The sequence below is a fragment of the Ambystoma mexicanum genome, chromosome 4p (genome assembly GCF_040938575.1).
Source record: "Ambystoma mexicanum isolate Mex_15411 chromosome 4p, UKY_AmexF1_1, whole genome shotgun sequence".
Taxonomy (NCBI): domain Eukaryota; kingdom Metazoa; phylum Chordata; class Amphibia; order Caudata; family Ambystomatidae; genus Ambystoma; species Ambystoma mexicanum.
In genome coordinates, this window is record NC_090927.1 from 529,701,136 (window position 1) to 529,728,397 (window position 27,262).

Consider the following 27,262-nt stretch of genomic DNA (forward strand, 5'->3'; position numbering starts at 1 on the left):
CATACCCTTGTACTTGGCTGCGCCTCACTACACACCCCTTTTCCACCTCTTGCACTCATTGCTCCCCCTCCTGCTAGTGCAGCCCCTTTCTTCCCCCTTCTTCTTGGTATATGGTGGTGGTGCAAATGTTGGATTTGTTTACCCCTCCCTGCTCTTAATTCTTGCATAGGATATAATCCATGTTCTCCTGCTGCAGCCCCTTTGTTCCCATGTTCGGGAGGGTGTAGGGAAGCGGAGGCTGAGGGCTTTTTGGCCCAGGGTCTCCTGCTGGCTCAGCATCCATTGATGCCTCGCCACATCCACTCCATCTTCCCGAAACATCTTCCAGAGCTCGTATTTAGCCATACAATTGCTCAACGCTTTCCCATTATAAACCTCTTATATATGTGTGTGTAATGGTTGCTGCAGATATTTGGAGAAGCTCCCGCTCTTTGGCCATGGCTTAGTCAATTTGCCTTCTGTGCTTCTCGTTCATTCAATGCTATATTTACAAATCTTGTCCTTATATAGTGAAAACGTCTTGCATAGGTGCTGTCGGGACATATCCCCTGCACCTTTACCACAATACATTGCTTTTTAATACTGACTTCACCTCAAGTCGAGGTTTTCGACACCTCCGTTGTTATTCAGACACAAAAATACAGTTTATCTTATTCAAATTTACAGATACCAGTTCTGTTAAAAACATCACAAGCCTCTCTGTCTCCCAACCAACTTCTCAGGCGTACTCCACTCTCAACCTTCTGAAACTCTCTGCCTCTTCAGGCACACCCACCAATCTTGTGCATGCGCCATCCACGCACACCACAGAACAGCCTACTCCCTCAATTTCTGATTGTCAAAACCGAATTCTGCACCTCCTCGTGCTCTCCTAATCCTATACACAGACTGCACTTGTGACATCACCTCTTCAGTACGTAAGTAAATTATAGAAATCACTAACACATCTCACAACGACTCTGTCCCATTACACAGATATTTTCAAAAACACACCCAAAATATACCCATGGGCGTCAGCCTGCCTCCTAACAGGGGATATCAATATTTCACATGCTCAATCTGTACCTAAAGCTTCGCCTTGTAGATAAAACGCCTCAGCGAGACTTAACCAGAAGAACACCTTCCGCAGTTCAAGCTACCTTCATTTGCTAAGCCTTATGTACTTGGGGATACCCTCATCCATGACCTGAGCTAAAACAACCAATTCAAAGAATATCCAATATTTACATAACTTCTGTCATCCCTGCCCTTAAGTCAATAGTCTAGGCTAACCACCTGTACCGTTTGCCTCAAGATCAAATGTTCCCTAACCACGAACAAATGACATCTACCTCCGCTCATTTCTCTACTAATCTTCACAATATTCAACAATACTTGAATGATACTCAACAATACTCATCCCCACACCCATCATTTCTTTACCACCCCCCTCAATTGCTGTGTGGCTGAGTCAATTCTTACACTCTGTGATCCACTGATGCTGCTCAGCCACCGGCTCTTTCCAAAGCTACCACAACGCCCTTCTGGTCTGCTAGGCTCCTCACGGACCACAGGCAGTCCTCTGCACACGGTGCACTCCTGTGTGACTCACACTCTGTGGGGCACCTCACAGTCCTCCCGGCACTGCAACAGAAGAGGCGGCTCTATGCTGAACGGGCGTAGAGAACCATCCCTCTGCTACCAATTTGTAGAGGTATACCAGAGGACCGGGGTTCATGCTACACAATCACCATTCAGTAGAGTACCCAAGGCCCAACAAACCCACTCCCAGTAAACAGATGGAGGACTCAGCCAAGGGCAAGTTAGAATTGTCTTTTATTTTCGTTAATAGACAGGGATCATACAGGAAATTATTCTCAAGCAATCACAGCTCCTGAGCCTGTGTCAGGGGCTTTTGTTGGTGTGTGTCATCATAAATTGGGGCTCTTCCCCATAAATCTAAGAGCATACACTTTTGGGTGGCTGGGGTGGTAGTGCCAATAAAGGTTAGCTGACTGGTCCTTACATGTCATGTGGCTTTGCCTGAGCCTTCCCCAAAAACTATCTATGACATTGTTGCAGGGTCACAGGATTACCATTGTGTTCCCTGATTGGCTGAAGCGGGTCTCCTCAGGCCTTTGACCCAAACCTGTTCTCAGCGCGCCATGTACCTTCTCAAGGTGATGAGAAAGACTATGTGTCCCCATTGTTGCTACTGGGGTAACCACTTTGCTTTAGAGAGTGCCTGCAGGTTGCAACGGTGTAAAACAACACATGTATAAATTCTTGTCTGCTTCGATGGGAACTGCTTCTCTTCCCACAGCGGGTAAATGGCTATTGTTCGGCTTGGCCTGACCAGGTGGGTGAAGACCACAAAACTGACCTTTTCTGTCTGCAATTAGTGAGGATTATTCTGCTATTTTGCAGGTAGCTCCCTGTCCCTGGAGCCAGGAATGTTCTGTTTGTCTCTGACGTTGGCTGTTAACAGCAGCCCTGGACAGAATGCTGTAAAATCTGTTTTCCTTCGTCCCATATTCTGAGGCCTGTGGCTTCATGTAATTCTACATATAGTAATGCTATGATTTCTATATGTCTATATTGTATTATTTTCCTTATGGGTTAGTGGTACTTGGTCCCTCCCTATGGTTAGTTGCAATAAGTGTCTGCTTGCTTGTTCTGCATCTCTTGCTTTTCTTGCATTTCTGAATTTTGCTAATGAAAAGGAAAGGCTTCTGACAGTATTCATATGTATCTGTCCTCTATCTACAGAACTGTGTAAGCATGTTGTTTGTGTGTGCATATGTGTGTCCATGTAACATCGTGCAGGGATGCAAGTTTGCTTCATGGCTAACGTGACTATGTCGTGGTGTCTCTAATGGCGTCATCACAGCAGGATCTTTGTCATTAGTTGACCAGGTCCAGTGTTGAGGCACCTGTATCCATGATCACTGTTGAGGCATCTGTAACCATGAAGACGTCAGCTGGATAAGGTTTGAATGGTTGTCTGAGAGAATATCTGTTTGCATATGTAGACACCACTGGCCCTCCTGAGGGCTAGCCAAACAGTGACTGGCATCTTGCATTTCTGGTTGTTCGGGATGTCATGCTTATAGGGGTCTGTTAGAAAAGATTTCTTAATTGTGGGTAATTTTCCTTCCATGTGGCAACTCCTAAACTTTTTGCTGTTATTTTCACCATGATCTAGACTTTGCCAGAGAAGTGCAGCCTTCAGCCGCACTCCTCTGGGCTTTCGCTCCATTCTTACGGGGAAACTGACATGCCCTTAAGACAGTCAGTACCGGGAAACGTTGTTTTCCGTAGTTCTTTTATCATGTTGCAGCTTTTGCGCAACATGACACAAGAGGGCACTGTAAGCTAAGTTACTGCTCTCTTGGGTCTCTAGTCTTCTACAGGCTCTAGATACTCTCTTTGGATTGTTAATGAACGGTGCAAGTGAATCACGGACGGGACTGGTGGCAGCGATCGTTTCTTGTGTTTTTGAGCTCCTTTTGGCGTTTAAGCGCGTTTCTCGGGCTTAGCCCAAAATGGTGGCCTGGATCCCAAAATGGCCAGACCACGAGGCTCTTTGTCCTGCCCGCTGACCATCTTGCCCCCTTCACCTTCCCCAGGTCGAGCCGACCCGGGGCCTTCCTTATTTGGGCATGTACTTTCCCGCGAAACACAGATGCTTTCACGGGCTTCTACAGGTCTTGTGTGTGCTCCAGGATGTGGGCTGGGATGTCTGGTCCCAATACACATCCTGGGTGCCAGAGAGTCTAGTGTGTCGTGAATGCCTGGGACCACCGTGGTCCGTGATAGGTCCACGTATGGTGTGAGTGTTTTGTGAGCAGATCTCCTATTGGGTCCCCTCCGTTTTGGCGCAAAGGGAACCGTGGATAAGAGGGGGCTGGAAACACCACTACCATGTCGATCTCCTGAGTTCTCACGAACAAAGGATTACAGGAGCCAAGTATCCTGCAACTACGAGGCTGAACCGAGGAATCGCTGGTGACCCGCTGAAGGACTGCTCCTCTGCACTGCTGTCGCTTTGTGAAACCCTTTTCTACCTCTGATCGAACGAGAAGGCCTGTACTGGTACTTCGACCCCTTGGAATCGTGGGAACAACTATTCTCGGCATCTTCACCATCTCCTGCACGTAAGCCTTCGAAAGTGTCTCTGGGCCATCCAGCAGACTGACCAGCCTACCCAGGAGTCTTGCTCTGTAACCGCCGTCAGGTTATGTTGTAGTACGAGTCCTTGTCACTCTCACACGATTCGTACACTTGGCATTCCCAGGTCTGAAGTGAGTAGTATACATTTGGCTGAAATACACACGGCCACTGCATTGCCCTGCTGTGGTAACAAACAGTGCGGGTTCACTGCGTTTGGGACATCCTCAACTCAACTTCTGCTGCGGCGGAATCTACACAACGCCGAGATGTCCCCTGCTCGTATCTGAACCTGCCAGAAGTGAAACTGACGCGGAGAAGCCTGGGTCTGCCTGCATCGGGGACCGGTGAGTAGCATCTCTAGGAACTGGTCGCCCTCCTGCAATAGCCCATAGACTTTCCCCGCGGTGTCTAACAGCACGCCTTTCCGTACTCGCGCTCTGCTTCTGCCCCCAGTCGAGGCTGCGCTTGAGTCGCGGAGCTCTGTTCATCTTCATTTGTTCATCGACCTAAACTGCCTGATTCCCTCGAAGAGACTCCCTTTTGCCCGTTGGCACCAGCGTGTGCAGGTACTTTTGAGCACAAGGCTCCACTCTTCGTAGGGCTTGGACTTCCTTTTAGTTAGGTGCCTCTGAAGGCGGACTGGGTCTAATTATTATTCGCACTGCCTGTTTTCCTCCCCATCTAGGTGGTCTACACATTTTGTGCGTCTAAGTCGTTAGACTCATTTGTATTTGGATATATATTGGATTTGATTGGTATGTGTTGGTTTACTTGAGTTTTATTGTGATTTCTCGCTACGGTCAATGTTACAAAGGCCTTGTAATACATGTGTCTATATTTTTTATATAACACCTTGCTTGGAGTAATTTGTAAGTGTCCTTGCTTTGTGTGCTCATTGCGGGCTTTCAGTCACCCTCACCCCTCTTGAGACCTAGTCTTGACCGCCGCGATCGCTACCCTGATTGGTCTGGCTTGTCCAGAGGTTACCCTGTTCCAAGAAACTAGGCTGGCCTTCTGAACCTCTGCCCCTCCAGGACAGAGTTCAGAAATCCATCTTAACAAATTGGTTGGTGTACAGCGGTGGGATACGACTGAAGGTATCCAGTGTTGCGCACGAGCGAAGGCATTTCAAGTTATTCGTACCAGGACACATAGTGAATTGTCGTAGTATAACTTTTAAAAGGCCATAGTCCTATCTAACTGTATGGAAACAAATACCTTGTTAACTTTAAATGCTTCTAAATCCAAAACGTTGAAAAAGATGTGTGCAGAGAGAGGTGTCTCCTCTCAAGGCACCAAAATGGATATGATTCAAAGAATCGTCGCGTGGCAAGAAGCGCAGCTTGACGCTATAACTTCTGGGGATAGTGCGGAAGGAGGTGGGGCTGCTCTCACTGGTAGAACCAACGGTTCTGCCGCTGCACTGGTCCACCGCAACCACGAGGAAAGGGAGGATGAGATGTCTAATGTTTCCTCTGCCAGTGTTGATGCGGAGGCCATGCTTGAATTCAGGAAGCAAGAACTGCTGTTTAGGCAGAAGGAGCTTGATTTCAACATGACCAAACTAAAAATCGAACAGGCCGAAAAACAGAAAGACAGGGATCACCAGTTGAAACTGGCCAAGCTTCAGGTTGCAAATGGATCCAATGGTCCTGGACATAGGTCTGGGGCCTCCTCTCATCCACGGTTTCCAAAAGATCTGCTCAGTGTGTATGAGGAAAAGAATTACATTATGGAGTGGCTGAATATGTTTGAGTATGCATGCGAAGTTCAACAAGTTGACAATGCTGATAAGATTGCCTGGTTACTCAGCAGACTGCCCCATTCTGGCTATAGTGCCATTATGGAAATGTCAAAGGCTGAGCGAGCGGATTTCGCAATGTTAAAGCAAACTCTCATTTTAAAGTTTGGAAAGACTCCTGCCCAATATTTAAAACGATTCAGAGAGTATAAGAAAAAAGAAGGTGGTACTTGGGTATCTTATGTAACCGAATCCTTAAAAAACTTGACTGGCTGGGTCGAAGGTTATAAGGTTTCTACCTTTAAAGGCATGATAAGTCTTGCCATGCTGGAACATATTTTTGCATCTTCTTCCCCGGAGATTAACTAGCATTTGGCCGATTCAAAGGAGATAGATCCTAAGAAGCTGGCCATTGCCGCAGATTTATGGGTGTCACAATGAGTGTCCCATAAGGACAAAACTCATCCTGGTAAGCAGGAGGAAGGGAAAAAGTCCAAAGATAAGGAGGGTGGAGAATCTGATAAATCTTCTTCTCAAAAGGGCCACAAAAAGAAAAATAAGGGTAAGACACAAGAGAACTCACAGGGTAGTGGAGGTCAGCCTCCGAAACAGAACTCTGGTTACAATAAGCCTCCTTATGTAAACAGACCCAATGGATCTTGTTTTGCTTGTGGAGCAACTGACCACGTGAAGGGGGATCCCAATGTAAGGTTAAACCGTTGGGGGTCCACTCCGCTAATCTGGCCTTCTCCTCCTACGAGGAAGAAGAGATTACAGGAGCATCCTTCTCCTCAGACTCCTTCCCGAGCGGGATAGAAGCTGAGGTAGTTTTAGTTTCCCTGGGTTCCTGGGAGCCTAAAGTCACAGAGGCGTATGCTAGGATTCCAGATAATACCAAGCACCACTTTAAAGACAGTGTGCTGATCAATGGAGTGGATACTCCAGCTCTTAGGGATAGTGGGTGCAGTCGAACTGTAGTGGATTATACCTTGGTAGACTCAGAGCAAGTTGCCAGAGTTACTCTGATGCCCACTAAATTGGCTAACGGCCCACCTCGCATGTTTCCAGTAATACCTGTAAATCTTACTTTAAATGGTACAGCAGTCAGGATTCCAGTGAGCATTCAGAGAAACGTCCCAGGAAAGGTCTTGTTAGGCAACAATCTCAGAGCTTTAGGGCTCGTAGGAGACACTGCCGACAGACCCTGCACACGGTCTCAAACACGGGCAGCATTGGCTAAGACCAATACGCCGCCCCAGCCGAAGGGGAAACCCAAGGCGAAAGGAGTAAGAAAGTCAAGACGAGGGAAAGAGAACATTCCGCCGAACTCGCCTACCACTGCGGTGGAGTAAGTTGATCAATCGCCCGGGCATGACGAGGAGGTGGCGATGCCTGAAGTATTTGACCCCAACGACCATCCAGAACTAAAAGACTTGTTAGTAGAAGGTGGTCCTGGCAGGGAAGAATTCAGTAAAGGCCAACGTAAGTGCCCATCTCTGGAAGGCCTAAGGAGACAGGCCTGCTCCCAGCTTGAGGGTGAACCTCCTGGGACGCATCAGATTTATTGGGAAAGTTGACTCCTGTATAGTGAGCCCACAGAGTCTACAGAAGGAGACCATAGGAGGTTGGTGGTTGCCCTCTCTGTAAGATCCTTCCTCCTGCAGTTGGCGCATGAAGTGCCCCTTGCTGGTCACCTTGGTATTAAGAGGACCAAGCAAAGGTTATCCATGCACTTCTACTGGCCCAAGATGGGGGTGCAAGTAGAAAGTCACTGCAGGAGTTGTGCCTCCTGCCAGTTATCTAGTAAGAGTGGCTCAACAACCCAAGCTCCATTGGTACCACTCCCAGTTGTGGGAATACCATTCGAAAGGGTAGGGATCGACATCGTTGGTCCCCTTGACCCGCAGACATCCTCGGGCAATAGGTTTATCTTGGTGCTAGTCGACTATGCTACCAGATATCCTGAGGCCATCCCATTGAAAACTGTAACTGCCAAGTCAGTTGCAAAAGTGTTACTTGGCATCTTTACTAGGGTTGGCTTCCCTAAAGAAGTTGTGTCTGACAGAGGCAGCAACTTTATGGCAAAGTATATGCAGGCTATTTGCAAAGAATGTGGGGTCACCTACAAGTTCTCTTCTGCATACCACCCCCAGACCAATGGTCTGGTGGAACGTTTCAACAGAACGTTAAAGAGCATGATTGGGGCTCTGGAAGAACCTCAGAGAAGAAAATGGGATCTTCTTTTACCATGCTTACTGTTTGCCTACCGAAAGGTACCACAGGAGGGTGTTGGCTTCAGCCCCTTCGAACTTCTGTTCGGTCATCTTGTACGGGGACCCTTAGCCATAGTCAAAGAGGGATGGGAGATGCCCACTCCCCCTGTCACTACCAACGTAGTAGATTATGTGCTGGTACTTCTGATGGGCTTGGCAAGTGATAAATTGAAGGCAGGACAAGCGCTGGTGAAACATTGGTACGACCATAAAGCTTCCCTCATCAACTTTACACCTGGTCAGCAAGTCCTGATCATGAATCCCATAAGGCCTCGGGCTTTACAGGACAAATGGTCAGGCCCTTACACAGTGGTGGAGCCCCTGGGTGAGGTCAACTATTTAGTGGACCTTGGAAGGGCTGGACAGGCTCCAAAAGTGTTCCACGTAAATAGGCTGAAGGCTCTCGTCCCAAGAGTTGAAATCGTAGCACTGCTACTGGCTTCAGATGTTGAGGAAGAGGAGTCTGAACCTCTCCCCGACCTGTTCCAAAGCGGTCCTTCAGATAGCTCCTTTGAGGGAGTCCGAGTGGCCCCTCACCTGACTTCTAATCAGCAGGCTGAGGTGAAAAGTTTGCTTCGGCAGTTTTCCCCCCTGTTTTCACAGTCGCCTGGTTTGACACCTTGGTGCAAACATAACATAGACACAGGAGACAGTGTACCTACCAAAAGTAGGGGATACAGGATGTCAGACAAAGCACGGTCTTACATTAAGACCGAGGTCAACAAGATGTTAGACCTTGGGGTGATTGAACCCTCTAGTAGTCCTTGGTCCAGCCCTGTGGTTTTGGTTCCAAAGGCAGGCACTTCTGAATTGAGGTTCTGCGTGGATTACAGGGCTCTGAATGCTGTCACCAAGACAGATGCACACCCCTTGCCTCAAACAGATGAGCTGGTGGATACTTTGGGTGCCTGCAAGTACCTCAGCACGTTTGACCTAAATAGCTTTAGCAGAACATGCCAAGGAGAAAACAGCGTTTTCTACTCCAGACAGCCTTTACCAATTCAGGGTAATGCCGTTCGGGTTGAAGAATGCACCTGCCACTTTCCAGAGGCTTGTGAATCATGTGTTGAATGGGTTGGGTTGAATGGGTTGGACGAATTCTGTCTTGCATATCTGGATGATATAGCAGTTTTCAATGCCACCTGGGAAGACCATGTGAAACACCTCGGGATTGTGCTCCAGGCTCTTCAGAAAGCACACTTGACCATAAAGGCTAGTAAATTCCAGATTGGACAAGGCTCAGTGGTTTACCTTGGACATGAAGTAGGTGGAGGGAAGATACAGCCTCTTCCCAGTAAAGTACAAGCAGTACAAGACTGGCCTACCCCCACTACACAGACCCAAGGTCGTTAGACTCGTTTGTATTTGTATATATATTGGATTTGATTGGTATGTATTGGTTTACTTGAGATTTATTGTGATTTCTCGCTACGGTCAATGTTACAAAGGCCTTGTAATAAATGTGTCTATATTTTTTATATAACACCTGCTTGGAGTAATTTGTAAGTGTCCTTGCTTTGTGTGCTCATTGCGGGCTTTCAGTCACCCTCATCCCTCTTGAGACCTAGGCCCTCATTACAACCCTGGTGTTAAGGGGTTAACGGCGCCGTAAAAGGTGGCGGCGCCGTTAACCCCTTAACGCCTGTTTTTTGCTGGTGTTAAAATCCAACCCGCAAAGGGACCTTGGTGTTAAGCACCGTACTTAGCGCCTTCCCGATTTCTATTGAGCCCTATCGGGCAAAAATGGGAATGGGGAAGGGCCATGGCGGCATGGTGAATTACCGCCCGCCAACCTCGGAATGGGGCGGTAATTCCCCATTCCGCCATGGCGGAGTCAGTAAGTTACCGGCATGGACCATGGTGCTCACCATGGTCCAACGCCAGGGTCGTAATGAGGGCCCTAGTCTTGACTGCCGCGATCGCTACCCTGATTGGTCTGGCTTGTCCAGACGTTACCCTGTTCCAAGAAACTAGGCTGGCCTTCTGAAACTCTGCCCCTCCAGGACAGAGTTCAGAAATCCATCTTAACAGGGTCCAGAGGGGCATTCCAGGGAACCTGTCTTCATTGTCATACTGTTCCATGTGCGTAGTACAGTCATGTACATAGTCTTCCTCCTCTGCTGGTTCAGCTAGAACCATCACAGGGTTTACAATTCTGCACCTTACCACCTTTATTGCTGGATTCGAGATAATCAACTCATATCCAGAATTTCTCTGTGTGGTCAGCCTACTCTTTAGTCTTTCGAGGATTGCAAAGAGAGCCTGCTTCACGTAAAGCATGGTGCTGCATCCCATCACTGAGGTTTCTACCATGAATGCAGCAGCAGCTAGAGCTTGTTTGCATGGATAATGTCCTCTCATCACTGGGTCTTGACATCCAATATAATAGGAGAATGGCTTGTGATATGATATGATATGATATGGCATTTATAACGCGCCTAAACATTGTGTCGTTGGGTAGTCTTCTGAGTGAGTACTGCAGTCATCACTAGTCCATTGGAGTGGGAGAACAAATACAATTCCTCATGGTAGGCTGGGATCCCTAACACTGGAGCTGTGCATATTGCTTTTTTCAGTCCTCGAATGCTTCGGTCATTTCATGTGTCCATAGCAACTTGCTGTCCCATCTCTGTGCCTCCCTGAGTCTCGCTTAATAAGGGTCTTGTATATGTACTAACCATCCAGGCTCTGCAATAATTGCAGAGGCCCAAGAACTGCTGCATTTCTCTCACTGTCTTTGACATCTGTGTTCTACAGATCAACGCTGCCCCCTCTCTGGAGTCACTTTTTGCCCTTTCTGCGATATTAGTTGTCCCATCCCATATATAGAATTTCCTTCTGGCAATATTGTAACTTTTCCTTGTCCGCCTTGTAACCCTTTTCTGACAAAAAAGTCAACAAGTATACTGAGTCATTTCGGCACTGTGCTTCTGACTTACTACAAAGTAAAAATGTCATCCCCATACTGTAGGACGGTGCTCCCTGTCTCTATGTTGCCAAGATCCATCTGGAGGACCCTATTGAAGACAGAAGGTGACTCGAAGTACCCCTGTCGTAATCCTGTGTGTTTCCACTTCCTGTTTCTATGTAGAAATGAGGTCAGGTCCTGTGACTTTTCATGGAGTGGTATAGAGAAGAAGACGTTGCTGGATTAGGAACTAAAGGGAATTCTGCTTCAACAATTTAGTTCAAGGGATGCAAATCCTGAATAAAAGGCCACGATCCCCCATCGCCTTGTTTTACAGGGTACACCATTATGTTACATTGAGTTTCTGAGGGTACCAGAATGCCTTACTTTACTAGCGCTGCAATCGTCTCATAAATGCCTTTGTCTGCTTCCTTTGACAGGGGATACTGTCTCACCCTTGGTAAAATAGCCCCTGGTTGGAGCTTTATCTTGACTGCCACTATCCCTTTTAGTAGACCCATGTCATAGGGACCACTGGTCCTCGAAAAATGGTGGTGAGTCTTTTCGCAACACAGCCAATCTCTGTGGCACTGTAATGTATTCTCACCCAATATGTAATGATGATGTCAAACACCACCTCGTGATCTGATCAATCGTCCTCATCTTTTACGTCAGTCAACCTGTATCCCTCCCCTACTGCAATCACCATTCTCCATGATCGTCCTGTTTTGTCAGTGCCATGCAATGTTATTCTATCATCTCTCACTATGACTGCCTCCAGTTCTATTGGGATCACCTTTCCTTCCTGTTCACCTAAGGGAATCTCTGGGCGTAATTAGAACTCGTTGGCTATGCATAACAGCCTGCCCTGTATCCCTGGGAGCCATGCTTTCAATACTTTCAATCCATATTGAAACAACTCAATGTCTACTGACAACCCCCTTTGTACCGTCTGCCCACAATATGCCTGAATGAGTTCCCTCATGTTCATGTAATGAATCCCTGGTGTAGAGCACACTATCCCCTGGTCTCTGAAGGAAATGGTCATGTTAAGTTGGCTCATTATGTCTCTACCCATTATGTTCACCAGTGTCTGTTGGGAATATAGCAGTGGTATGGTCATGTCATGTTCTCCTATGGAAAGTGGAAGTTTGTCGTTAAAAAGAACCAAATCCGTAGACCCCGAAAATCCCTGAACATTCATGGCAATGCCTGACATTGGGTATCTCCCATCCCTAATACAGGACTGAGTTTCCCCCGTATCCACGAGAAAGGAAAAAGTCTTGTCACCTATGGTCACCTCTATACCTGGTTACTCAGCCGGTTTGGGAGTGACAGATAGGAATTAACACATCAGCTCTGTCTGTGGGCTGTCCAATTGTGGGTATAATGATATTCCCGTTCCTGTGAATGGATTGCCCCCTAGAACAGTCGCTCCCCCCAGCTTTCGCACTGGTGTCGGCATCATTGAGTCTGCACATGTCGTGGTTATGACATTCTACTGTGCTGGTGTCTGCGTCTGTGATGCATGTGTCATTGGCTGATATGGCTGCATTTGCATGTCCTGTGTGTACGTCTGTCGCAGAGCGTATATCTGCAAGTGTGTGTGATCCTGGCCATAATAGTCAGTCTGCTCAGTCTGATATGTGGGTTGGTGCAGCATTCCCCCCATTCTGGTGTTGTGGTGCATCCCACCCCTGTTCCTACACACTCGAGATATGTGGCCCATTTGCCTACACACCCAACATTGCATGGAACCCCCTATTGGTCTTTGCTGTCCCCCATGAAACCTCTCTGTGCCGTGTTGCATTTGACACACAAACCCTCTCCCCTGAGGTGACCACTGATTCATATCTCCTCACCCTGCAAAAACTCCCCCTGTTATTTGTGGTCTATTCTGTGCATGCGGAGTAACTACTCCTTCCCCACTCATTACCATTGCCCCTTCCATTTTGTACTTGGATAATGTCTTCTGCACTAATGTTGCTTCATCCTGTTTTCTTTCCTCATGCTTCTTTCTCGCATTCTCTTGCATTAGTCTACAATAGTGCACTATGGTTAGCTGAGTTTCTGACCACGCCCTAGCCTCCATCCCCACCAGGTTCTTCAGCGGTTTTTGCACCTGCTTGGGCAAACCCTTGACATAATATATGGTAAAATACCCCACTGTTTTGTTCCATGGCTCTCTCGTCTCGAGGCACCATCGCCCTTGAATCTCTTGAATGGGGTCTTCATCTTCATGCATTTTGCGTGCCGTTATCGCGCTTATATATGAGGTGTCTGGGTATTTCACCCTTAGAGATTCCCATAAAGCTGCTCGGCAGTTATTGAATGGCACACCATTGTGTGCTGTGTTCTGTGCAGTCACTCTGGGATAGCCTGCCCATTTCCATGCATCGTCTGCTACCTCCCCAAGAATGGCTGAGAATAAACTCTTCATATTACCCACCCACTGCTAATTTCATCCCTGCAGTCAGTCTTTCGAGCTCATGAATCCATTTCCCAGCCCCTGCAGTCAACGATGGTAGCTTGCATCTTAAATTGTCCTTGTCCATTTGCTGCCACAAAATATACAGAGGCCGCCCAACACCGTTTTTCAATAATGGGAACTGTCAGTCTTGTCCCTCCGCCCTGTCTCCCCATGTCTTTTGTGGCAATAAACCCATTTGCCATCTCTGTCTATTTTCATCCTGGCAGGGCCCTGAGCCTCTGCACATACGTAGTGATATCATCCGCGCTGCATGATCTGCTCTTAGGATGCAGCAGTCGCCCTCCTATTCTCTGTCCATGGTTTCTTCACCTCCCATACTGTGTCTATATCAGGGCCGGTTTCCCTGGAGCGGCGAGATGGTCTTCCCTCTTCGTCATCTTCACTTCCCTGTGAATCCTCATATGACCCCATGGTCCCAACACTACTGTCACTGTCCCCCTCTCTCTTGTCCTCAAAGCAAAGCCTCCTTAACATTGGGTCTTCTTGCTGCTTTCCCTTTGTTCAGGCTGTACTCCCACTTTCCCCTTCATTGAGGATCCAGCAGCACTCCTATCTGCCCTTAGGGTAGCTGTGCTGTTTCTCCCACTCCTGTGGAGTTCCCCTAACCTTCTTTGTATCCCTTCCACATCCTCACCATCTAAACGTGCCAAATCCATATTCATCTCCACCGCCCTCAAAGAGAGTCTCTCAATGCTCTTGTCTCTGCCCTTATTCTCTTCCTTTAGTTGCAATTGTCTTTTGCACTCTTCTTCTGCTTTCCTCCTTGCTACGTCCTCTTACTCTCTTTGTTTTCTCTTCTCCCTTTCTTCTCTTTCTCGTGCTTCTACTCGCTCTCTCTCTTTCCACACCCATTCGCTTTCCTCCTTCTCTTCCCTTTCCTTTCTATGTACTTCCTCCATTATCTCCATCCATTCTTTAGCTTCCTCCTCTGCGTCTTTACTACCCAGTAGTTCCTTCCCACTTGCTCTGTCACTCTTGTGGCTTTCCCATCCAGTTTAAGCAGTATCTGTCTGCCTACCCATTCATTCAGGACTATCAATTCTTGGCCCTCATCAAGCCCTGTCTTCCCCACGTCATCACCTTTACCTTCACTTGCAGCTTGCTGCGCTCTTTACATTCACAGATAATATCTCGTGTGTTGGTACCCGCCACTATACGCTGGCGGTGTGAAAGTGGGATTGGTGTATCCTGCCTCTACATTTAACTCCTTTACAGGGTAAAATCTCTTACTTCCTGTTGCTGCATCTACGTCTGCGGTTTGAGGAGGAGATGGGGGAGCCAAGGGCCGTTTGCCTTCCATATCCCTTTGACTCAGCATCCAATGTCGCTGGACCGAGTTCCCTTCCTCATCCCGAAACATTTTCCATAACTCTAATATGGCCAGTCGTTCGCTTAATTTGTTTCCCTTATAGGCTGCATAAAAAAGTGTAAATAAGTGGCCAATTGTTGCTGCACATTTGGAAACGCTTACGTCTTTGGGCTCTGGCTTTTGCCAACTTGCACTCGATACTGCAGGTTCACTCTGTGCTTTACTTGCATATTTTGTGTTGATACTGTGGGAGGACCTTGCATAAGTGTTGCAGAGGTGTATCCCTCATTTCATCACCTTATGTAACACTTGCCAATACTTACTTGACCTCAAATTGGGATTTCGACACATGCAATATTACCTAACAATTATGCAATTCACAATCGCAATACTGTCTATCAAATACCATGTATTTAAATCATAACAGTGCAATTAAATCTTTCCTTTATCCTCTCCGGCTCACCACCATCACTGCAGGCATGCTCTGCGCACTGCTCACTGTGGCCCTTCACAGTGAATGCTCAAATGGCAACTCCACTTGTATGCTTCTCAAGCTACGTCCCAATTGCCCAACTCTAGTTCTCAAACTCAATCAACAGTCTAACTACTGAAATCCATCACTTCTAGGGTACCTCAAGGCCTATTAAACAACCCTGCTGGTGACGTCACCAATTCCTTAGAGGAAGAATTCTTGATGCCTGACCCTTCAGCAAATATGTTTGCTTAATATCTGCCCAAACATAATGACAAACATGACATAACACATACACGTCTGTCTTCCTGCCTAAATTACAGAGTAAACCATTAAGTCACGTGGTCCCTCTTCTATAGCGTCGCCATATAGGAATACATCTCAGAGAGATAAATCAGGAAACCACCTTCCGTGATATAAGCTAGCTTCTCCCGCTAACACGTATAGACAGGTAAACCATATTTAATCATCCATCAACCAAGCAAAATTGCCTCACTCACAGGGAAATCATTATTGATTTTATTTTCAAAGATTTGTCATCAGCTAAGCTGTCTGTCTAAACTGACAGCCCAAACTGCCCGCCTAAAGAACGGGTAATCCTTACCCAAAACAAAAAATTAACAGAAAACATCAAGCTGAACATTTCCTCCCACCCATTTGCCGGATGGGTGAGTCTATACTTACATTCTGTAGTTCGCTGAAGCCCCTCGTACACCAACTCTCCCACAAGCTGCCATTCTGCTGTCCTTTCTGCTAGGCAACCCACAGGAAGCGTGCAGGAATTTCCTCCAAAGGCGGTTCCTATCAACCTCTTCTGTGTTTGCCCACATGTGCCTTTAGACGTCGATTTCTATGGGTCGCTGTGCAGCCCCTCTGGCATGCAGCAGAATGAGGCAGCTTACTGCCAAAAGGTCTTAGCGACCATCCCTCTGCTACGACTTGTTATAGCGGCAGGGTTCTATAGCACTCTCCCCAGTTATCAGCAGAGAAACACTCAGGCCCATCAAAAACTCCCCACCGCAAGAATGGAAGACTCAGCCATGGGGCAAGGTTTACTGTCTTTATTATCTAACAAAATGACAGGTATCACACTAGAAAAACATGAGCTCTCCAGGGTTCTCGTCTTCTGTGCGTGTGTCACACGAGTCTATCCAGGTGGGGTGTCACAAAACCAAGCTCTGTCCCCGAAACATATTGGCGATTCACATTGGTCAGTTTAGGCGAACTAGGTATATGTTCTATAGGGGTTAGTCCTACTATTAGATAGCCATATCTGGTGACACCTCCTGGGACCACCTCTGCATGTTTCAATCTGCAATGTCGCAGGGAGAACATGGGCTCTCACAACATATTATATACTCAAGTGAATGGTGACTCTTGATTGGGCAGAATGTGTCCTCCAGCCCTGGGACCCTGGACGGTTACCAGGCTGAGTGTACCTTTTCAAAGCAATGAGAATAAACATGAGGGGCTGTGTGTTAACTAATGTTGCCATCTCTGATCACCAAAGCCTGGGAGAGTGCATTCAAATGGCAGTACGTGAGCAACACTTGTATCTTTCCACATCTGATTTGGTGGGAACAGCTTCTCTCCGTCCACCTTGATTGAATAGGCATTGTCCTGTTCTGCTGGGTCACGTGAGTTGAGACCCCGAAATTGAGCTCTCTTGCCTATGATTAGGAGGATTTTAGTCTGAATTTCTTGCAGGTGGCGTCCTTGGCTGGGTACCTCGTCCTGCTTGCCTCTGGCTGCAGCGATCATGCCAGCCCTTCCATGTACTCAAAACCGGTCTCCCCTTCCTCATTCACTTCAGTGGGCCTATAGCTTGCATATTTGTCCATATGGCTTTTCCATGTTAGTGGCAGTCAAGCATATGCAAGCTTGGTTATAAGTATATTTTGTTGTCTTGTGGTTCAGATTTGGCAAAGACTGTGAATATATATAGAGATATGTATGTGTGCTATAAGCATGCGTTTTGTGTCTATCTGCAATACGCTAATGCATGTTTGTGTAACTTCGTGAATGGATGGCTATGTACTTCATGTCTAAGTGCGGCTACGTCGTGATGTCAGTGATAACGGCATTGATTTCTTGATTTGCAGTCAGTTGACTTGTTCGATTGATGGCATCTCCATCTGCTCTGGATCATCGACTGGGTATGGCCTAAATGGCTGTTTGAGAGAGTAAGCTTGTTCACATCTACGATGCATCAACGATGGCAGTGAAGGGCCTAAGAGTGGGGTGCATGTGTCATGTCTCAGTCTTCGCGCTGAGAGTCGTGTGGGGGTCATGAGAGCCATACTTGGACCTCCGTCTTTAGCAGTAACAGAATTACTGCCACTTTTCTTCCCACACTGCTAAACATGTACTGAGGCCCATTGATTTTCTGCGGTGTGGACAAACCTTAATTTCACTCAATGCAGATAACCTATGTTTTCTATATTAATACTTGCTCATAATAATAATAATAGATTGTTTATTTACATTTTGCCATACTGTTATTGACAGGTACAGCTAGTACCTAATTTATAGGTATTCCTTGTATCAACCAATATGTTTACATAAGTCATACAGATACAATTGTAACTCATTACAAGATAGTTGGTAAAACCCGCCGGTCGGCCGCAGGCTACCGCCAATCCCGTAGCATTGCTTCCACTACCTGATATGCCGGTGCCACCGGGATATCATAGGCGGCGGCGGAACGGTTATTTCTCATTCCCATGGAGTCCTACAGGACTCCATGGGAATGGGAAACCTGAAGCACCAGCACCGTTAGTAACGGTGCCGGTGCTTCAGTGAAAACCCATCCGGACCGCCAAACCTGTAATGAAGCCCAATTGTCTTAATGCGTGTGCATATCCTATGGCTTTTCATCAAGTGTTTGAGATCACAGGTCCGAATAAAACGTTTTATTTGTATATTTAAAGCACCTTACTCACTACTTTTGCTATTCAGGCATGTGGCTTTTTATGGTGATACTTTCATCTAGATTCAAACACAGTTATGGTTTTTGGCACTTTGTTAGTTTTTCACTATGAGCACTCTTGGTCTAGGCAGCTTTCCTTTTGGTGTTTTACAGACATTACTTACACCCCCTGACCCTTCTTATTGTAGCATTCAGGTAAAAATATCAAAACACAAATATAGCTAATATTCATAAACAAGCATTGGCAATGCCAACAGTTTGGGCTTTTGTGTAGGCATGGGAAAGGCACTTGCCAGGCACAGACGTAGTGTTGTTAACTAGCCATTCATGATAGCAGGTGCAAAATTATGTGAGGGCCTGGACATGTAATGGAAGTGCGTGGCAAATGCCTAATACTTATACATAAGCCAAAACCGTTTTTAACAGTACTTCAGTGAAGGACACACTTGGTATAAATCAAGTGGCTAAAAGAGACCTAGTTCAGAGATTTATATTAGACCAATATTGTGTTTACAGCACCAATTAAGTAATTATATACCAGACTGCTTAAAAAAACACTGGCAGGCACTTCTAGTGCCAAGTTTCATGGTAAGGCTTCATTAAATGGAGCCGAAAGTTTCAATGAGGAGATTCTTTTGGGCGGAGAGGAGCAGGAACTGGGTGGGACTGGCATTAGGGATTAGCATGGCCAACTGGTAGGCAAAACCCCCAAACATCACCTACAGGCTGTGTCCACCTTGTATGCCATTTCTCCCCATCTGTACTCTAATACAATAGTTACGGCTTATAGGTGTCTCAAGCGACAATAGCCGACACAAAAAACAATCCCAAAAACCTACATGATTGAGGAACGGGCATGGTTTCTTATCAATGTATTTGCAACAAAGTTGATATCAAAGCGCAAAGCCTTAAAGTATGAACATCTGATTTGACAAGTTACCAAATCCAATTTTATGGGCCTCATTACGAGGTTGGCGATAACCCACCAGTACCACTGGCAGGTTGCCACCAACCCTGTAACACTGTTTCGGCTGCCCGACTCCCGGCGCCACCGGGACATTACAAGTCCCGGCGGCCCGGGATATCAGGCGGCGGAAAAAGTTAGTCCCCATTCCCGTGCAGTCCCCATGGGACTCCCCATAGGACTCCACGGGAATGGGGAATCAGAAGCACCAGCACCATTGTAACGGTGCCGGTGCTTCCGTATCAACTCTGCTTTCTGGGGCTGTTGCGCTCGGCAGGTCAGAACTGCCAAGCGCAGCAGCCCTGGCAGGCAGAGTTGTAGTTTGCCAGTCCGGAAAGGGTGCCAGTTAGTTGCTACCAGCACCCTTTTTTCAAGACCGGCAAACTGTGAATGAAGCCCTATGTCTTACGGGATAGCGCATAACATGCTTAAAGTGCTATTCAGCTACAAAAATACAGCACACACAATATTAAATACAGATAGTAGCTAAACAAAAGGCAGTTGTAAAACACAGGTATCTGTGCAAACATTTTCGAATAATAGTTTATACGTGTTAAAAATTGTAAAAAGCATCCTTAGATTTGATTTAATTATTCAAAAATGGTTCTCCATATGTGGTTAAATAACATAAGTCATACATTTCTATCCTCTTAGTAGTCCTTTGTTGCCATGTGTGTTTTGCACCTATTTTTCAACCGTATTACTTTCACAAATGTTCCTGGAAGATCCCTGATCGAGACTTGTTCGGAATTTCTCCTGGGGTTCGGGCATTATGAGCTCCCACTGGGGGACCAGGAGCAAGTACACAGCGCACTGCAAGCCTAACTTCGACAGGAGGCACAATTTAACTTTTTGCCCATTATGTATTATACATGATCTTTACATGTGCTCTAGATGTGTCCTAATTATGTTCAGATATTTAGCTGACGCTCCTCAACTCCCATTCCTCCCGCTTTAAATTACTGCTCTGGCAAAATGTCACAGGTTGTAAATTAGCTCTGCACCAACTTTGGTGTGTTGTATTATCTATCACCTGGTAATTACTACCAGAAGAAAATAATATTACCTCCTTTCAAACTGGTAGTTCCAAGAACGCTGCAACACCCGTTTGGGCCTGTGCTTCCCCATCTGAGAACCGAAGAACACCGTGCCCATGTTTACCTCTACCAGGTAAGCCCTTGTTGGGCTTTGACTTTGCATTTTCTGTTATTGCTACACTTCCATGATGGCCGATGCAGCGACCATAAGTCTCCCCAGACCTGCTGCTGGCGAAAGCCTGCTTCCGCATACAGCGGATTGCCTGAGGCTTCTATCTTTGTGTGCCTTGCCCAGTGAGCCGCCAGGGGAAGCCGACCCCCTCAAAGGGCCTTGTTCCAAGGCCCCTGCAACACCCCTGTCTGGGCCTGTCCAGACGCATACAGCACTCTGAAGCTACACTCACACCCGACCAATCTACTCATCTCGTTTTCAACTAGTCCATTGTGAGATATCGTCTTGATGTGATCTTCATACGTACCACCTTTACCTGGTAAGGTAAGGAGATTAACACCTCCAAAAGGCTTGCTACACATTTGGTACATCTCTCATCCTCTTAACTGACTCTCCTACCACCCCATTCCCGCAGCTCATTGGAATATGTGGGTTGCTTTGTGTACCCCTTTAGGCTCACCCCTTCATGTTTCATGTACCTCCCCAGGGGGAAGCGCCTATTTTGCGATAACTGCCCTACCGGCTATACCTACACTCGCCAAGCTACAGTCGACTTTCCAGTGAATATTACTATCCTTTCCCACAACACTTGTTCTCACTCTTACCAGGTGCACTGCAACCATCACGCTGATATCATCACACATCTCTGAATCACTCCCACTATTGTCCGGTGCCACCGATGCTGCCTCCCGTCTCACAAGGCGAGGCTCTCCTGTTGATCAGCAAGATGCAATCTTTTTTGGATCCATCTTGCTTCAAATCAGTTGACTCTGCCATTGCCTCTTAACAATTCTACTTGGTAATTTTTAAACTGCATAGTATAGACTCTGCTTCCCTTACCATGTGATCAGGCGTGTGTACTGCGCACCCACATTAATCTTGCTTGACATGTTCTGTCACACACCTGAAGTAGCCCCCGCACCAGGAGGTTAGGCTTCAGCAGAATGTGTACACTACTGGATTTAACATTTTTCAGCCCTGTGCTGTTTTGCATTTAATCTACCTACCTGTAACTACTGGATTTGACATCTTCTTAGCCCTGTGCTATGCTCGTATTCAACCTACCTGTTATTACAGATTTTGACTTCCAAAGCCCCATATTGTACTTGTTATCCTACCTGTCTGTAACATGCTTAACTGTACTACTCCTGCAGCAGCCCCCTTTACCATTTACGCAAAGTATGCCTTCAAGTCATTTCCTCATGTTGTAACTACTATGGGCCTCCTTACGAGTTGGGAGGTATGCCAGCGGTAAATCTGCTGGAATATTGACCAAATGAATTACTGTTACCGCCACTTGGTCAGGTGTAATTTCCGCTGAATTACAACTGGTGGTGGCGTTGTAATTCCCCCATTTAATTTGAGTCCATTGGGCTCAATAGGGCTTTTGTGGCGGAATATCTGCCGTGCCATTTCTGCCAATTCTGCCAATTTTTTCGGCAGAGAGTTGGAGGATTTACCTCCAGGATTTTCCTGGAGGCAAATCCTCCACTCCATTCCCAAACTCGTAATTTGGCGTAGTGGTAAAGTTGGCAGTAACTGAATTGCCGCCAACTTTACCACTTACCGCCAAAGTCGTAATGAGGCTGATATGTTGTCTTTCACTTTATAACCTTTCACTTTGCACTTAATGTAACTAACGCTGTGATATCTGAGGGTCTTGGGTGCTTCTATGAATGCTAAAATAATAATACAATTACCTTAGATGGTATAAAAAGTGAATACACCATGCTAGAAACAAGCAGGGAAGTGAACACACCATGCTAGAAACAAGCAAGGAAGTGAATAACCATGCTAGAAACAAGCAAGGAAGTGAATACACCATGCTAGAAAAAGCAAGGAAGTGAATACACCACGCTAGAAACCAACTAATGTATTCAGTGATGAATTCAGCGTATAAACAAAATAACAGTGTGCATTATGGCTTTCAAACGGACATGTTGATATTACACAGTTGAAATTGTCAAAGAACATATCATTTGACAATATAGTGAAAGTGTTCACAACCTCCCATCCCCCTTTCCCTACCCCAGTTTGATCCATTGGAGGGTGTGTAATACCAAACCCCTCCTAGAGTACGTCTACACTCACCCTCCCCTGTCCCCTCAGCATCTAAACCAATCCCAAATATCACTTAGCCGCCTGTGATCGCCCCTGCTCACCCTCCCACACACTCTCTGGCCCCCTAACACCACCGCCCGCTCTCACATCTACTGTGTCTACAGCCCGCTCCCTGCCTCAGCTGCTTCCTGGTTCTGGCTGACTCTGTGGCACGGTGAAGGGGGCAAGCTTTAGAGGCGGTCTATTGTATTGAGTCTTTTTGACACGTGTACAGGGTTACCGGTTAAAAGACTGAATACCTGCAAAACAGGCAAATAATAATGTGCCTATGTTTTCCCTGCGCAAACCTTGCCTCAAAAAGTATATATTTTATGACCATCCCTACTTTTTAACACTTACAATGCAAATTACCTCCTTGGGTATTTACCTCAGTGGCATTTACCAGCAGCAGTTATTATCGCCAGCAAAAAGACAGCATACCAATGGTGCCAATGTCTACCACAATGTAGTTCATTTCGGTGGAGCTGTAATTTGCAACATGTGTATTTCCTTTCAGAATGAGAGCCGGGGCTCTTGGAAGCACACTCTCGTGCTTTGCTCATCTAGTAGCACATGAAGAAGAAGATACATGATTATGGCCCTGATTTACAAAAGTGGTTTTCAATGAGAAAATCCCATTGAAAATTACTTTGTAAATCAATCCCTATGAGTGTCCACTCAGGAGTGTTTAGCGGTTTTATTTTCTTATTACTTGGGGCATGGTTTATATTTATAAAATTCAAACCAATATCAATTCAATTGCACTTTTTTTAAAGAAAGGTGTGTCTCTACGTATGGGTCCTATAAAGTGTGAACCTACCTGGAAAGCAACAGAGTTGTGCAAAGAAGACGTACCCAGGGGGTTACAAACTAGGTGCAGGGGTATCGGAGGAGCTAGGATTGGTGGGGTGAGCAGAGGAGGGGTAGGAACTCAGGAGGGGAAGAAAGGGCTTGAACAGAGCAGCAAACGTGTATTAAATTGCAGGAATATTTCATACAGTTGGACATCTAAATGACAGGCTTTGAAATTACGATTAGACGAGCAGGAGTAAAGCCAGCTCCTGGTTGTCGGGCATGCAGGAGTGCACCAGAAATCAAACCTCCACATGAGAGGCACACTTTTACTTTTTGTCTATTCGGTATGATCCATTATGTTTAAATGTGTACTATATGTGTCATCCTTCTTTATTAACTTTCTCATACTCAAAGTTAGTGTCACATGTGCATGGTTGTGCGGCAGCAGTTGATCTCATCAGCCAAAAGTAGCTGCTTGTAGCTCTTGGTATTAAGCTGGCCAGGCTCTCCTAGGCTAGACGAAGGAGTTAAATAGATCACAGCCATTTCGAACACTGCAATAACATTAAAGTGTCATGTATCTGTGCTTGTTCCCAGTCACACCTATGTAGTTGGAGCAAATCGCTTTAGAACTGTCTCTGTTTCACTTGATTGAAGCCTCAAATGTTCTACCATTTCTTCACTCGACTTTTGTTCCCTACTGAAAATGTTTTCTTGATCCAATGTCCTACAAGGGGCAGGTGCTTGGGCTACTTCGATGCATCATTGGGTGGGATGGGCTAGACATGGTGTACTGGGCATAAGATCAGTGATCAGGAAGAACCAGTTTATGCCATTAAGCAATCTAAAGTAAGGAGTAGGAGGCGCCTGGCCCTGAGATCTGAGGTCAGTTATTGGGAGGCTGTCTGGGTAATGGGGCCACTGGAGAAATGTTCAATTGCATAGTGCCGGGAAATACTGACATGATAGACAAATGCACTCAGTCCGATCATCCAAAATGCAATGCAAGCTCTACGTTTGAGCGATACCAGTGGTGGAACGGTTTAGGCCAATTCCTGGGTCTATGTATTCACTTCCAAACCTTGGCCTGGTTATTGTTTTCAGTGTGAAAATTCATAATTACCGCTTTGGTGATGAACAAAAGGGCAAAATGTCGGATTGAAACTTAGGTTAAAGGGTGTGTTTGGTATAGAGCACACATGCATAGCCCGTGTCTGTTCTTTAAAGTTACTTCATGGTTCACAAAACCCAAATAGTTCGCCAATACGATCTCAACCTTTCGCTTGCGGTTTAGTCAAATGCCCCTCGGCTCAGTAACTGCTTGTTCAGGGGGCAATTTCTAACGACAAATTTATGGAGTGCTACTCAATTTACATGCAAAACACTAGACTCAAAAAATAGCACAAAGGGGTTCTGTTTCCAGAACAGCAATGCTTGGGGAATTAACACCCCGGATTCCAGACCTCCAGATTGCTTGTACCCCACCCCTACCACTTAGCTCATTCCCTGGCTGCTTTATGTTGTGCGCTGTAACCGTCCAATGTCGTTTTTAAGAGCAGTAACTTAGCAAATCCTTATTTTGCCTGTAAGTAATTAAAATATGTGTTTCTTTTTACCAGGTGGAAAAACCATCAGAAAAAATACAACCCTCAGAATCAAGAGAAGTGCCTTGGAAACAACAGGGAAATAGAGTAATACATGTATAACATATCTCATTGTGAACAAAATATTTATTTTTGCAATTCGACAAATTACTTCCATGTTTCCTTTAACGTGTGTTTTTGTATCTTGTCGACACAGTTTGCAGATCTGCACTCTGCACATGCATAGAACTGCCAGTAGAACTGAATGCTCGCAAATGAAGTGCAACATCTTGCTGCCCAAAGTGATACAATTGTGCACGGTTCAGTCAGAAAACCACTGTTTATACTGTTTCATTTTCAGACTGCAAGTCCTAGTTTCTTTGTTGATGCTGGTGTGACCAAGACTCATGATAGAATCTGCTTTGCAGCACTGGTTGTTGTTACTTGATAGCTTTGATGCTTATGCAATTCAAAACATGTTGGTTTGGTAAAAAGAAAAAAATACTTTAATTCCTAAATGTAATGCTAGGGTCACATTGCACCCCGGAAGTCGAAATGAACAATTGCATGACCATTTTCCTTGCCTTTTTGTCTTCGCAAGACAATGTATTTTTAAGCAGAGGCCATTAGATTTGCAAAGTGCTGGCTATAGTTTTTTTTTTCTGTGCGGGGAAAAAAACATCGGTGAGTTATTGCACCTGGAAGAAAAGAGTGAATTTGTAAAGGCACATGTAGGCTAATGACTTTCTTTATATGTACATTAAATGTATAGCACATTCCAGCTAACGTGCAATATGTAAATATTGTAAATAAAAGACATGAGAAATAAATAAAGTGTTTGATATATTAAAACTGTCTTGGACGTGTATTTTATTCGTAGTCTGATTCACGCACTTGATGTCATTGCACATGGACTTCATCCCCAGGGTTGCAAATATACACAGTGATACCTTGTGTGGCTCATTAGAAAAGCACGCATCGCCGATCTGTTTCCTACATCCCACAAAATAAATTGGGGATTTACCGGCAGGGCACCTCCCCCATGCCACTCTATACACCGACCGCATGACTTTCACCCACATCAACGTCCATCAGTGTGGGCGGAATAGGACTCGTATTGAATGTGACCCGCCACTTTATATCCTGTCCAAAGCAAATGTCCACCCCTCGCTGTTTGGTCACATCTCGATCTGCCTTCCACTCCCACTCGCCTCAGCATCATACTCTCCTTGACTGGCCTGGATTCATTTTTCTTCACTGTATTTACCTGTTCGACACAAGTATTACATGTATACCTTTATTGGTGTTGTAAAAGCATACATACACAAAACATTTGAAATGACGCTTTCTCAGCCTATATAAATCTTAGTAAAGCAAGCACTTGCCGACCAAATCAAATACTTTTGACATTAGAGGACACACAAGAGCAAGGACTGTAGTGTATGTACTCTGGTGACTTGATCATGTACACTGCAGCAATGCCGGCAGCTCTGTGACTGAAAAGGATTGATATTAACCAATCTTAATAACACATCCATTGCCCACTCACACACATGGCCTAAACCTTTACACCCATTTCATGGCATTTTCTCATGCAATAGTTGAACCCACCAGCCGTTCACTTATTCAAATGGCTATCACAATTCCCCTCTTCCTCCACGCTAAGCCTATTTCCAGGGATTAAAAGGCTCATCCCCCATTGACCTTAAGGTAGAGGTAATTCAGTACTTTCAGTTTTTGTTAGAGCTTCATATATTTCTTTATTTATTTTGTTCTTGGTGATTTTTACCACGGTCCACTGCAACATAAACGGATTCTCAGCTCAAAGATTGGAAGGGGCTCAAGGTAGCCTTTGGTGAATTGTTCAAATTATCTCTCAATGCCCTTTGGTGCTGTCCGCACGCAGCCTTTGTAAGCACTACACCAAAAATCCCATATTGTACTACCCCTATCATCCATCAAATGATAGACCTTATGCCCACATATCAATGAAAGTAGAGGAGCACGCGTTGCCTGAAACCTCCCCAGTCTCAAACAAGCCCCAGATTTTTGCAAAATACACTTATTTTTGTGACCTAATGACCTACCTTCACAATGTCCCATGTAAACTGTTTCAAACCCTTCAATTATTCCTTACCACATATTACACACCTATAACACAATGCATGAGCAATGACTTCACACCCTACCTTTCATTACCAACCCAGCAATCGGGTACTCCCTTAATTCTCCTCACCCCCTTCTCCTTTATGCCCCCATCTCATCCTCTTACTTACTCCCCCATTACACTGCAATGTAGCCTTTCCTTTGTCCCGTCTAATTCATTTGGCAAGCAA

General features: G+C 45.8%; 1 protein-coding gene across 1 annotated transcript in view; it reads left to right on the forward strand.

The window, feature by feature from the left end:
• ALKAL2 (ALK and LTK ligand 2) overlaps window positions 1–25,783 on the forward strand; it is a 281,678-nt gene extending 255,895 nt beyond the window's left edge. The window contains exon 6 of the mRNA XM_069606054.1: window positions 24,963–25,783. The gene's annotated coding sequence lies outside the window, so the exon portion shown is untranslated. The remainder of the gene's footprint in view (window positions 1–24,962) is intronic.
• Window positions 25,784–27,262: the final 1,479 nt, after the last annotated feature.